Source organism: Hordeum vulgare, chromosome 4H, assembly GCF_904849725.1.
Source record: "Hordeum vulgare subsp. vulgare chromosome 4H, MorexV3_pseudomolecules_assembly, whole genome shotgun sequence".
NCBI classification, from domain to species: Eukaryota; Viridiplantae; Streptophyta; class Magnoliopsida; order Poales; family Poaceae; genus Hordeum; species Hordeum vulgare.
The window spans coordinates 198,485,719-198,500,385 of NC_058521.1; positions in this window are offsets into that span (position 1 = coordinate 198,485,719).

Below are 14,667 nucleotides of genomic sequence, written 5' to 3' on the forward strand. Positions count from 1 at the left end.
GACACTATTTTAAATTTGACATCGCATACTTCAATTGGTAGGTTTAGTGAGATGTTATCCCTGAATCATTGGATTTATCTTTGCCACCACTGGATGGATACTTATGTTCTCTCGTCATACTCATACCTTTGATCCAGTCTACTGTTTTTTGCCTGTGAGACTTTTTCTCGTCTGTGTTAATGTCTTCAAGTCATGCAACTGCTATGTTTGTTTAACAGGACAGGCTTTACGGAGATAAGGCAAAATGACACGAAATAAGAGCTGGATGGATAAGGAAAGAGATTCTATTGAGTGGCAAACTGGCATGAAGAATTTCTTGAATTTTGCTTTCGATGGTCCTCATCCAAAATCAGTTGTACCATGTCCATGTAGGAAATGTCTGAATAGTGCTCAGAGAAATAAAAAGGAGGTTCATACTCACTTGATGTACTATGGGATGGATTAGAGCTACAATCACTGGATATACCATGGTGAACAACCCGATGAGGGCATCATGTCTGAAGATTCTGATAATGAAGACGATGTAGATGATGGTGCTGGAATGTGTGACATGCTCCATACTCTCATAAGGGGCACAAGCATGGAAAGTAATGCAGATCATGATGAAGGTGCAAGAGACATTCATGTGGATGATTCCAGCGGTGATGGAAGAAACCAGGAGCCAAATGCAACAGCCAAGGTGGTCTTCGAACTATTGAAAGAGGCAAAAAAGAGTTGTACCCAGGTTGCGAGGATGTCACAAAGCTATCTTTAATTGTGAAGCTTTACTAAATCAAGTGCGTGTCTGGGATGACCAACAGAGCATGTGACTTAGTTCTGCAGATGTTCGTGCAGGTGCTGCCAAAGGGTCACTGCATTCCTACTAATCTCGCAAAAGTAAGGAAGGTGATCCGAGATCTTGGGTTGGATTACAAGAAGATACACGCATGCGTTAATGATTGTGTGCTATTCCGTAATGATCATGCTCATGCCGAAGAATAACCTGTCTGTCACGCGTCTCGATGGAAATCTACTCCTACTAGTGACGAAGACAATGCGTCAAGCCATAAATCAAGGAAGCCAGTGCCACGGAAAGTTCTAAGGTATATCCCACTCATTCCAAGACTGCAAAGGTTGTACATGACAGAAGTTATGTCATCACATATGAAATGGCATAAGGAGGGTCAGGTGGAAGATGGCGTAGTGAGGCATCCTGCAGATTCGAAGGCCTGGAAGCTTTTTGATAAGAAATATCCTAAGAAATTCTCAAAAGATGCTCGAAGTGTTTGGCTTGGCCTTGCTTCAGATGGATTCAACCCTTTTGGGCTCATGAGTTTATCACACACTACATGGCCTGTCATTCTTATCCCATATAACTTGCAACCTTGGATGTGCATGAAACAGCAAAATTGGATTATTTAAATGATTATTCCAGGACCAAAGTCAGCGGGAAATAACATAGATTTATACTTGCAGCCCTTGATTAATGAACTGAATATTCTATGGAAGGATGGTGCTTACACATATGATGCTGCAACTAAAAGAAATTTCTAGATGTATGCATGCTTGTTATGGACCATCAATGACTACCCAACTTATGCAATGCTGAGTGGTTGGAGCACAAAAGGGAAGCTAGCATGCCCGTATTGCCACAAACATACATATTTTTTATGGCTAAAGTATGGTCGAAAGCATTGCTACATGGGACACCGACGTTTTCTGCCGAGGACCCACAAATGGCGTTGAAACAAGTGCTTGTTCAACAACAAGACATATAATAGAGAAGCTCCAGTGGCTCTTAATGGTGAACAAGTTGTGCGGGAGTTTGATAGCATTTAGCATGCACCGATTGGACGATCAAATAATAGAAAACGACCGGAAACTAATAGCTGGCATAACTAGCTGAAGAAAAGTGTATTTTTTCCAGCTCCCATATTGGAAGCACTTTCTCGTTAGGCACAATTTGGATGTTATTCACATCGAGAAGAACATTTGTGAAAGCATTCTAGGGACTTTGCTTGAGATGGATAAGAAATCAAAGGATGGTGCGAAGGCTCGTCTTGGTTTGGAGGACTTGAAAATTAGGAAGGACCAGCATGCAAAGCCTGGTAAGCATAAGTATGAAATAAAGGAAGGTTGCTACACTTTAAATAAGTAAGAGAAGATAATGCTCCTCAAGTTTATGCAGAGCATTAAGATGCCTGATGGCTATGCTTCACACATTAAGTGATGTGTGGTCCTCGATAAGTGCAAGATTAGTGGACTCAAAACTCATGACTGCCATGTTATATTTCAGAAACTTCTTCCTATTGCATTGCGCAAGCTTTTGCGACAGAATGTTGTTAACCCGTTGCTTCAGCTGAGTAAATTATTTTCTGATTTATGCTCCAAAGAGTTAAGGGATGAAGATTTGGAGAAGTTGAGAAAAACAATTCCAGAAACTCTATGTCAGCTCGAGATGATCTTTCCACCAGCATTCTTTGATATTATGATGCATCTCCCAATTCATCTTGCTGAAGAGACCCGGTTGGGAGGGCATGTATTGTATAGATGGATGTATCCAATTGAGCGATACTTGTGTACGCTCAAAGGATATGCGCGTAACAAGGCTCAACTAGAAGGTTCCATTGCAGAGGGGTACATACTTGAAGAGTGCATGACTTTTTGCAGTCGATTCCTTGATGGAATGCCTACCAAACTAAGTCAGTCCAAACGTCACGAAGATGGAGGTACAGATCAACCACCAACAGGGATTAGCATAATGAGTACAGTTGATTACTCCAAGAAAGGTTTTGTTTGTGAATCATTCTCTTTGGCTCAGATTAATAGAATGAGGCATTTCATAATAACAAACTGTGAGGAAACTGCGCCATGGATGGAGTAAGCATACTTGTGTATTTCTTTCACATCGTGATATACATTAATAATTTGCTTTTGAACTAAAAATAATTTCTCTTTGAAGTGAACATCTTGAGGAGCTCACAAGTAACAATTCTCCTAATCCTTTGAAACAACACAAGGAAGAGTTTGTTGGATGGTTTGAGAGACGGGTATGTTTATTTCGTATTTTCACTAGTGTTCCTCATAATAATGTATCAACAATGTACATTACACTCACACATACTCTATTCGATGAAACAGTTCACAGAACTCCACAATGATGGCAAGGTCAGCAGTCTTATTTATGCACTAGCTAAAGGACGTGATCACCTAGCTTGTGTATACAACCGTACAATTTTGAATGGATATTTTTTTCGGAATTCCTATATAAAGAAGGATTTGAGTACCCAAAACAGTGGCGTCATAGTTAAGGGCGATGCAACCACGGGCAATATTGATTATTACGGGGTGATTAAAAAAATCATATTTCTTGACTTTCGTCCTGATAAGGAGGTTGTTCTATTCCAGTGTGATTGGTTTGATGTGCCTCCTTCCAATAGAACTGAGAGTAAGGGGTATAAGAAGGACACCAAATATGGAATTATTGAACTCGACATGACTCTAGACAGATTCAAGGGGGACCCTTACATTCTAGGCCTCCAAGCTCAATAGGTTTTCTATGTGAGAGATGTGAAGAACCCTGATTGGGAAACTGTTATTAAAATGAATGCACGCAATTTGTTTGCTCCTTCTATTTTAAATGGTGTAGGCCTTGATGAAGCTGTTGAAGACGATGAAGGTGGTGAGGCAGATGTAATGGATGTCATAGATGCAGAAATCACAATGCCAAAGATTACACTACCTGAAGAGACCACTAGTTGGAGTAGAAATGATGACAAAGGATCAAGCGTTGATGTTTCAGTCATAACAAATATAAAACCTGTTGAGTTTGAAGATGTTCAATTCGAATCTGATGATGATACAGATGATGATGAGGCTTATGTAAATGATGGCCACGTTGCTCCTTTGGGAGAAGAAGAATTGTATGATGACGAGGGGTTCTTTGTGTAGACTTAAATCTCTTGGCAAGGTGCCTTTCACATGTTTAAGCCATGAATATGAATTCCTGAACTTTTTGTATGGTTACCTACGAGTGGTATCTCTCCTGAAGTTTGATCTGATTGTGTAAATGATTTAGGAAAACATTTATTCACAGTTAAAATAGAATGTGTAAATGATGGCCAATATACATTAATACAATACATGAGAGAAGGGATTTTTTTATTGGTGCCTCACTGTTGTCTTAGTTACCGTTGTTATATATTTAATGAGTAGGAGTACATGATTGCTGACAGTTCTCAAAATGTCTAAGCAAAAGAAGAGAAGGACCAGTCTGTAACTAACGCAAACTGTACAATATGTGAGAAGTGTGTACATAAGAGGAGGATAATCAGCAGAGATGGAAAGTATAGCATAGACAATAACATGAGAAAGGGATCATTTTTTTATTGTCTCACTCTTGTTTTAGTCACTGCTGCTACTTGGTCCAAATAGTTTACATGATTGCTGACAATCTTCAAATTATATAAACAAAAGAAGAAAAGGGCTAGAATGTACCTAAAGCGGACTGCATAATATGTATATGTGCTTCTGTAAAATAAAATAAACTTTATTGGTTCAGTTTTATTTGAAAATCCTAGAATAAAATAAACAATCAAGTTCTCATACTCTTTCATGATAGTTAGATACTGCAAAAAAAACTGTCATCTGCATGATACTGGTTCAGACTGCATGCTACATGGAGGCAATGGAGGAGATGGTCAATTGTGTGCTTTATGATGCTCCAAAACATCATATTCTTCTCTACTTGGTGGTCTTATGCTGATTCATTGATAAACTCAACCTAATAGCATGCTTGACTACATGCTTCATGTTGTACTCTTGTGTGAGACTGCTGATCAGAACTGGGTCTACTCCTATATTCTTTCTTGGTACTTTTGTCGGCTATGACGCTGCATGTGTGGTTGGAAGTTTATTTCGCACTTTGGTTATGTTCTACTCCTACTTGACAGACAAAATTGAGATTCATGTGTGACTGTCAAAAATATTATTTCTTTTGTGTTGTTTTTCACTCTTGCAATGTCCCAATATATTCCTTTGTGAACCATGCTGGCAATTTTTGTTGTGGAAGTATGAATTTGTCCCAAAACAATGTGAATGTCTAATCAGAAACACTATGTTGAATGCTTGAAACAGTGTGATCTATACAATTCAGTTTTAACTGAACAACAAATTGATTTTTTAAATGCTTGAAACAGTGCTGAACCTTGGAGTCCCATCTAATCGACGGAGGGCTTTAACGCCCGACGCCATATACTGCAGAAGCACGCAAAAAAACAAAAAAACACCAGAAACCAATTCCGGGAGAGGGTAAAGGAATAGGAACCGGAGTGTAGGTGCGGATCTCGTCATGGATGGGAAGGGCTATGATGTCAAGTTATGTCTACTTAATTCTTAGACAGTTACATGACTACTATTCCATAACAGAACACAACACATGGGATTGTTGCATTATGAAATTCGATGTAAATTTATCTAATTCAGAGATTCAGAGGAAGCAAGCAACCATGGGTTACTGTATGTTTGTGTGTGGGAGGGGGGTTGTTAAGGTATGAGGTAATCTCTAGGAAGAAAGCAATGGGCTCGGCAGCAACAAAACTGAGCAAACTGGGTGGCTCCAGTAGTCCGGCTAACAACGAGGCTCGGTGCACTGCCGCCAGGTTGTGCGAGCATGTGCGGACAGCAGTCGGCCAGGCGGGAAGAGGCAGGCCAAGGCATCGGAGCACCCGAGTGGACTGGGCAGCTTAGCGCACTGATACACGATGGTGCACGAGTCCATAGAAAGCAGCCGTCCGGGGGTGCAGAGGCATGCCAGGACACCGGGGGGCTCCTCACAAGGTCCCCGATGCCAGTGAGGAGATCTCACGTTCTCCTTCAATATCGTGCCTCCTCTGACCGGGAATCCGTCCGTTAGGAGGAGGGGGAAAGCAGGAACGACCACTATGGTTCTCTCCGAAGCCAACATGGAGACGATGCGGGTCGCGAGTTGGAGAGTGCTGCGGCAACAAAAGTCCTTCCCTGGCGCTTAGGAATTCTTCTTGTTACTTCTCTGGTATGCGTCGGTTTTTCCCTTGAAGAGGAAAGGGTGATGTAGCACAGGAGCGGTAAGTATTTCCCTCACTTTGAGAACCAAGGTATCGATCCATAAGGAGGGCCTCGTCAAGTCCAAAGTACCTGCGCAAACACAAACAAGCTTGCAACCAACGCTTCAAAGGGGTTGTCAATCCCTTCAAGATTGTTTGCAAAGTGAGATCTGACGGCGGAAAGTGCAACAAAGTAAAAAGTGTAAAGCTGAAAATATGGTGTGCAGTAGACCCTGGGGGCCATAGTGTTCACTAGAGGCTTCTCTCAAAACAGCAAATATCACGGTGGGTGAACAAATTACTGTCGAGCAATTGATTGAACCGTGGAAAGTCATGACGATATCTAAGGCAATGATCATACATATAGGCATCACGTCCGAGACAAGTAGACTGATACTTTCTGCATCTACTACTATTGCTCCACACATCGACCGCTATCCAACATGCATCTAGTGTATTGAGTTCATGAAGAACAGAGTAACGCCTTAAGCAAGATGACATGATGTAGAGAGATAATCTCAAACCAATGATGAAACCCCCATCTTTTTACCCTTGATGGCAACAACACGATGCGTGCCTCGCTACCCCTTCTGTCACTAGGTGAGGTCACCGCACGGTATGAACCCAAAACCAAGCACTTCTCACATTGCAAGAATCATAGATAATCTGATCATAAATCCACAATTCATCGGATCTCGACAAACACACCGCAAAAGAAGGTTACATCGGATAGATCTCCATGAAGATCATGGAGAACTTTGTATTGAAGATCCAAGAGAGAGAAGAAGCCATCTTGTTACTAGCTATGGACCCGTAGGTCTATGGTGAACTACTCACGCATCATTGGAGAGGTCATGGTGGTGATGAAGAAGCCCTACGTGTCCGAATCTCCCCTCCGGCAGGGCACCAGAACGTGCCCCAGATGGGATCTTGCAGAAACTGAAGCTTGCGGCGGCGGAAAAGTGATTGCGATGATCTCCTGATTTTTTTGCGATTTTTAGGGAATTTATAGGCGCAACCCCTAGGTCAGGGGATGCTCAGGGGGCCCACAAGCCTGGATGGCGCGGCCTCCCCCTGGCCACGGGGTGGGGGCTTGTGGGGCCCTTGGGGCTCCCCTGCCTTAGCTCCCAAGCTCCCCAATCTTCTTCCGTTTGAACTGTGTTTCAAATTCTCCTCTGAAAGGGGTCAAAAACATGGAAAAAACAGGGACTGGCACTTGGCACTGAGTTAATAAGTTAGTCCCAAAAAATATATAAAAGGCATGCAAAACATCCAAAGTTTGACAAGATAATAGCATGAAACCATCAAAAATTATAGATACGTTGGAGACGTATCAAGCATCCCCAAGCTTAACTCCTTCTCGTCCTCGAGTAGGGAAGTGATAAAGAATGAATTTTTGATGTGGCATGCTACCTAGCATAGTTGTCCTTTGCAACTTTTTTCACGTGGCATGAATGTTCAGATCTGTAAGATTGAAAACAATAGTTTTCTATTGACATGAAAACAGTAATACTTCAAGCAAACTAGCAAGGTAATCATGAACTTTCAAAATAACAAGGCCAAAGAAAGTTATCCCTACAAAATCATATAGTTTAGCTATGCTCCATCATCCTCACACAACTAATGTAAATCGTGCACAACCCCGGTATTGGCCAAGTAATTGTTTTGCACTCTTACTTTCTCAAACTTTTTATAACTATCACGCAATACATGAGCGCGAGCCATGGATATAGCACTATAGGTGGAATAGAGTGTGGTGGTGGTTGTGAGACAAAAAGAAGGAGATGGTCACACTGACTCGGCGTATCAATAGGCTATGGAGATGCCCATTAATAGATATCAATGTCAATGAGTAGGGATTGCCATACAAGAGATGCACTAGACCTATAAGTATGTGAAAGCTCAAAAGGAGAACTAGTGAGTGTGCATCCAACTTGCTTGCTCACGAAGACCTAGGGAAATTTTGAGGAAGCCCATCATTGGAATATACAAGCCAAGTTATATAATGAAGATTCCCACTAGCATATGGTAGTGATAAAGCAAGAAGCTCTTAATCATGAAGAACATGGTGCTATCATGAAGCACAAGTGTGGAAAAAGATAGTAGCATTGTCCCTTCTCTCTTTTTCTCTCTTTTTTTCATTTGGGCTCTTAGGCCTCTTTTTTTCTATTATTTTTTGTTTTTGAGCTCTTTGGCATCTTTTTTATTTATTTCCTCACATGGGACAATGCTCTAATAATGATGATCATCACACTTTTATTTACTCACAGCTCAAAGATCACAATGATGATGACTCCATAGGAAATGCCTCCGGAAGTGTACCGGGATGTGCAACGATCTAGCATGGCGTATGACGTTGAAACATCTCGCTAGCTATCTTACGATCATGCAATGGCAATATGAGAGTTACTGCAACAAAATGAATGTGAGGCAAAAAGTCACCCCATTACAACCAATGCGTGTTTTGTTGCAATACGAAGCCACGTTTTTGCAACAATATCTATGACTAGGTCCACATGTCATGATTGTTGCAATATGTTTCTAAATATTACCACAAAGATTTTCTTTATTGCAATACCTAGTCTTTATTGCAACAAAATGACCAATTCATGCAACGAGACACAACTGTCGCAATATCAGTTCCATATTACAACGCTGATGCAGTTTGTGGCAATACATGGCTTCTATTACAACAAAATGAGTACTTAGTGCGACGAAACAAAACTGTGGCAATATGTAGATCCTATTACCACAAATTGGAACTTTGTGGTAATATAGCATTTTATTGCAATGAAAGATAACTGTAGCAATAAATTTTGTTGCAATAGACTGGAATCCTTGTAGTGTTGGAGAGTGGTGCCTCCTAGATTGGTTAGGTGTCGCTTGGGAGCCTCCTACTTCGTGTTGTGGAGTTGAACCAAGATGTTTGTAAGGGCAACGAGATCGCCTACTTCATGATGATCTACCATGAGTAAGGCTAGTCCTCCGTGGACGGAAGCCGTGGTGGAATAGACAAGGCCGCTTGTTTGTGGACCCTTCGTGGGTGGAGCCCTTCGTGGACTCTCGCAGTCGTTCCCTCCGTGGGTTAAAGTCTCCACTAACATGGACATACGATAGCGCCACATATCGGAACCATGCCAAAAATCGCCGTGTCAATCTCATGTGTTTGATCTCCCTAGCTTACACCTCTACTTTACACTTGCATGTTTTACTTTCTGCTGCTATACTATTAGAATTGCATGTGTAGGGTGTGCTTGACGTGTTATAACTATCGTAGTTGTTTCTCAAGTAGAATTGGGAAAAGGCAAAAAATTATCTTGTCAAGTAGTCTAATGACCCCCCTCTGGACATACTTTCGATCCTACATTTGCCATTGCGGCCGTCCCACTTGTCTCCTCCGCGGCCACCACATCGCACGGTTCCCTCGTTGCAAAGGGACGTAAGCTCCTAGCATTCCTCAGAGTTGTGAGTGCGTACGTTGTGGAAAGCGCAGAGTTGGTGATTGTCCTTCTCGGGGAAGTCACGGTAGCTACCGCGCTTCGGTTTAGGATGTGCCGCGAGCACGGTTGGGCCCTTGCGCTTGGCCTCTTTGACCTTCGCCTTGCCATCATCAGGCGTCGCGTCAAGGTTGTTGGATTTGTAGAGGATGAATAGGAAGTCTTCTTCCACCTTGCGGCACTTGTCGGCGATGTTGAACAACTCCAGTGCAGTGCTCAAGCTATCATTCATAGAAAGCTTTTGCGCATGCGGATATCCACGACTCCATTGGAGAAAGCCATGATGGTGGCCTCGTCCGAGGCACGTGGAATCTTGCTGCGCACTTGGATGAAGCACTGGATGTACTTGCACAGGGTCTCTCCCGGGCGTTGCTTCACGCCCCGCATGTTGTTGTCAGAGAGGGGGAGATCGTGCATGCCCTTGAAGTTGGTGTTGAATTTCTAGCAGAGTCTACTCCATGAGGAAATCAACTCCTCGGGCAGGTTCATGAGTCACGAGCATGCGCCATCCTCGAGAGCCATGGGAACCAGTTAGACTTGACCTTGTCGTTGCCTCCAGCTGCCTCGACCCTAAGGGCATAAGATGGAGGAACATGATGTGGTCGGGGGTGCCGTCGTAGTGCGGGGGAAGCTCGGGCTTGAACTTGACATGCCATACCACCTGACGCAGATCGTGGGTGAAGGCCCGACAACCCATGCAGCTCGACGGTATGCCACATGTAACACCCAAGATGCGATTCTATCCTTACTTTGACACGAGGGCCTCAACAAGGATAGAAGCGCATCTCATCATTTCGAAAGAAAGGATATCGTTAGAAGTACATGTAAGGAAAAGATGGGTATATGGAATTTCCTTACACTCACCACAAGCTAATCATAATCATCTCCATACAAAAGTACATTCAATCACCATGTAGAAGAGAAGGGTATGACTATAGACAAAATCAAACAATAAAAACGACGTCCATCCTAGATATCCTAGGCTACCGGCCAAGAATCCATCCTAGATCGATGAAGAAGAAGAGGAAGAAACTCCAAATGGAACAATCATCGCGCTCACGTCAAAGTATCGCTTTACGTGTACCTACAACTGTTGTTCTACTAATCTGTGAGCCACAGTGACTCAGCAATCTTATTTCCAATGGTATCAAGACTAGCAAAGCTTAATGGGTAGGGCATGGTTAAGTGGTGAGGCTGCAATAAGCACTAAGCATTTACTGGAGTGGCTAACTTACGAGTACAAGAATAAGAGGGGGTGATCTACACATAAACGAATGTGAGCTAACAATGATCATGAAGTGATCCTGAATACCTACTTATGAATTAAGCATAACCCCACTGTGTACTCTCTCGGATTCAGAATTTGCGAGAAGAGACAGTCACGGTTATGCACAAAGTTGCCATGTTTTAATTGAGTTTACTTCAAGTTTGCTATGACCGGGTGTTAAAAGAAGTTACAAAGTTGCGTCATAACCGTGGGCACGCCTCCAAGAAAGACTTAACCCTGCACGGGTGCTCCAACTCATCCATAACAAACTAGCCACAAGCTTTGTGGAAAACATCAACCACGAAAAAAGGCTATAGTTTCCTTGGAATCCCGGTGGAAAACCTCAACCTCAAGATAGCCAAAAATATCATTTGAATCTTGTGAACAAGATGTTCGAGAAAGGTAAAACAAATCTAGCAACGCTGCCCAACAGGCTAGATCCCAATAGAGGGGGGGTGATTAGACTACTTGACCAATTAAAAACTTAGCCTTTTCCCCATTTTAGTTTTCGGCCACTTTGAGCAATTATGACTAGTCAATTTCGGCCTACACATGCATATCTAAGAGTATAGGAGCAGAATGTAAAGACATGCAAATTTAATGTAGAGGGTAGGGAAGGAAGATCAAACACAAAGTTTGACATGGAGATTATTGGTGTGGTTCCGTTAGGTGGTAGGGTTAAGTTTGGGTAGGTAAGGAAGATCAAACACAAATGTAATGTAGTGGAGACTTCAACCCACGGAGGGTAACGACTGCGAGAGTCCACGGAGGGCTCCACCCACGAGGGTTCCACAAATAAGCGGCCTTGTCTAATCCACCATGGCTTACGTGCACACAGGACGAGCCTCACTCATCGTAGATCTTCACAAAGTAGGCGATCTCCTTGCCCGTACAGACTTCTTAGTTCAACTCCAGAACACAAAGTAGGAGGCTCCCAAGCGACACCTAACCAATCTAGGAGGAACCACCCTCCAAAAGGTAATAGATGCGGTAGAACAATGAACTCCTTTCTCTTTCAATAGTCAATCACTCCCTCACAGATTTAGCATGGGTAGGAGAGATTGATTTTGTGGAAAGAAACTTGGGGAGGCTAGACATCAAGTTTCAAATGGCTGGATTGGAATCTCTTCACCCGAACACATGAGTAGGTGGGTCTCTCTCAGAGGTCCGACTATGGACAAGATAAGCGACAAAATAATGATATCCCGCCTTGCTAGTCCCACGATCATAACCATGCACCTCTAATCCTCGGGATACGTCACATACATTCTGCCACTACCTTCGTAGAACTCCCTCCTCCGCTGGGTATCCTCGGGAACGTCTGCATCTGGAGTACATGTACCTGTGGGTGTTTGTAGTAACTCTGAGCCACGAGGACTCAGCAATCTCGTGACCTTGGTATCGAGTCTAACTAAGTTAATGGGTGAGGTAGGGTTAAGTGTTTGAGTTTACAGCATCCTAAGCATATATGGTGGCTAACTTACGAAGAACAGAAATATTATATGGTGGTCTACGTAAGACGGTTGAAGACTAGAATGATCACTAAGTGATCATGAACACCTACTTACGTCATTCATAACCCCACCATGTTCTCGATCAGAGAAGGCGCTCTGAAATAAACAATCACGGTTATGCACATAGTTGGCAAGTTTTATTTAAGTTACTTTAAGTTATCTAGAGGCGGATGTTAACAAAATATCCATGTTTGCAACATAACCGCGGACACGGTTTTCCGAAAGATTAAACCCTGCAGGGGTGCTCCAACTAGTCCATCACAAATTACCACATGCCGCATAGTAATCTTGTACCACGGAACTCATGATCTCGTTGGATTCCTTAGTGGAAAACCTCAACTATGAGAAGACCCAAAGTCTCACCGGAATCCCAATGCGCAAGATATCTCGTAAAAGGTAAAAACTAATCCAGCAAGGCCGCCCGGCGTGCCGACAGACCCGATAGGAGCCGCGTATCTCGTTCTCAGGGCACGACCAGATGGGGAGGACGTCGGGTTGGCTAAACCACAGGTGACCAGGGAGCGCTGGAAATCGCCCGGTTTGGACCAACACTCATGAGGAGCACTGGCCCGGGTTGTTGATTAATTCCTCGGGGTAGCTATTCCCTATGCTTTTTATTAAGTTGTTAGAAAATTAACACCAAAGTTGGGCCTTGCTGGACAAGCTTTAAACTAAAACGGATTATCAAGGGGGTCCCAGTAACAACCCCGAACATGTTAGGAGTGCTCGGCTGTGGAATAAAGCACCAGTAGCCTAAACTAAGGCGACACTAGCGGAACAAATCACTCGGCCAAAGGCTAGGACTTCCACTATTTACCAAGTATATAAGTGCATTAATTAAATAGCAAATAAATATGATGATATCAAATGCCCATGTTATCACATGGACCAGCTGGCACCTACAACTAGCAATGCTAAAAAATTAGTGGTTGAGCAAGCCTAACTTAGCCAAACAATATTTGCTAGGAGGAGTGGTGTTTGAGGTTTCATGGCAATGTTTGATGGCCTATATATCATGTGGTATGCAGCGGAGATGTAACAAAATAAACATAGCACTAAGCATAACAAAGCTAGAAACGGTGTCAAGGTCACGATCATCTTGCGTGTGATTTCATCTCGTATCTTGCGTGTGATTTCTTGAGAGTGGAACTGTTCTATCTTCCTGCTTGAACTCAACTGACTCCTCGAATTCGTTTCCGGCCCCAGTAGCTACCCAAAAGAAACAAACATCTAATAAACACCGGCAAAAGATGGCACCACACATAATGATGCATGCATGCACAACCTCCAAACATGCACATAAACAAACCCACACACGTAAACAAGTGCCACCTCACCACAAAGTGACTTTCTACATAAATGCTCAAAACGAGATTCTAGTACCATCATTGGATTCCTTGGGATTTTCTACCCCAGATCCATATATCATACTACCATGTTTGCATGCAGAAAAACACCACAAATAGTAAAAGAAAAGTTGCAAAAAATCAAACTACCTATAGTCAAGAACAAGAGTTGTTTTTGTGCCTGCCCTGTTTGGCATATTCCAGAATAGGCACATTCCATATTTGGAATTATTCCACACATGGAATTTATCACATCACAAAAATAAGGAATAAAGGAAAAATACAAATATTAACTAACCCTCGTATCTATGACCAGTGCGCCCTAGCCCACTTGTCAGTGGCACAGCTACAAAAATAACACAGAAAATAAAAGGGCAGTACTAGGGGTTCGAACCCACTATCTCACCCCAACACGTACTGCACCCTAACCACTGGGCTACCTAGGTGTAGTTGACTACTACCAGGGGGAGTAAACCACATATCCTAGATATGCCACAGGCTACACAAGGAAAAACAACTAAACAAGAGAAGGAAAAAAAACTGGCGCGAGGGGGAAGAGAGGTGGAGAATGGATGGGGGGAACCCTAGACGCGGAGCATGGACAAATATGCCGGAGAGGATCCCTAGTGGCCGTATGATGGAGGAAAGAAGGGATCTGGTGGTGGAGCTTTGTTCATACAAAGATGACGCACGCGAGGAGGAAGAAGGGGTCGTGGAGGTGGGCTGGACCGAGACTAATCTGCTAGGCCTCCTCTCTCTCTCTGACTAAAGAAACACCCATAGCAAAAGAAATACTCAGGTTTTTGAAATAAACCCAAAGGCTAAAAGAAAAGGAGAAAACAAAAAATAAAAATATAGTTGGGCTTGTAAAATCATGCTCCAATTTATAAAATAAATTGAACATTTTTAAAGAATAAAAATTAAATACCTTTTATTCTAAAATGAGGCTCTATTTTAAATAAAAACAAAAGAGAAAATAAA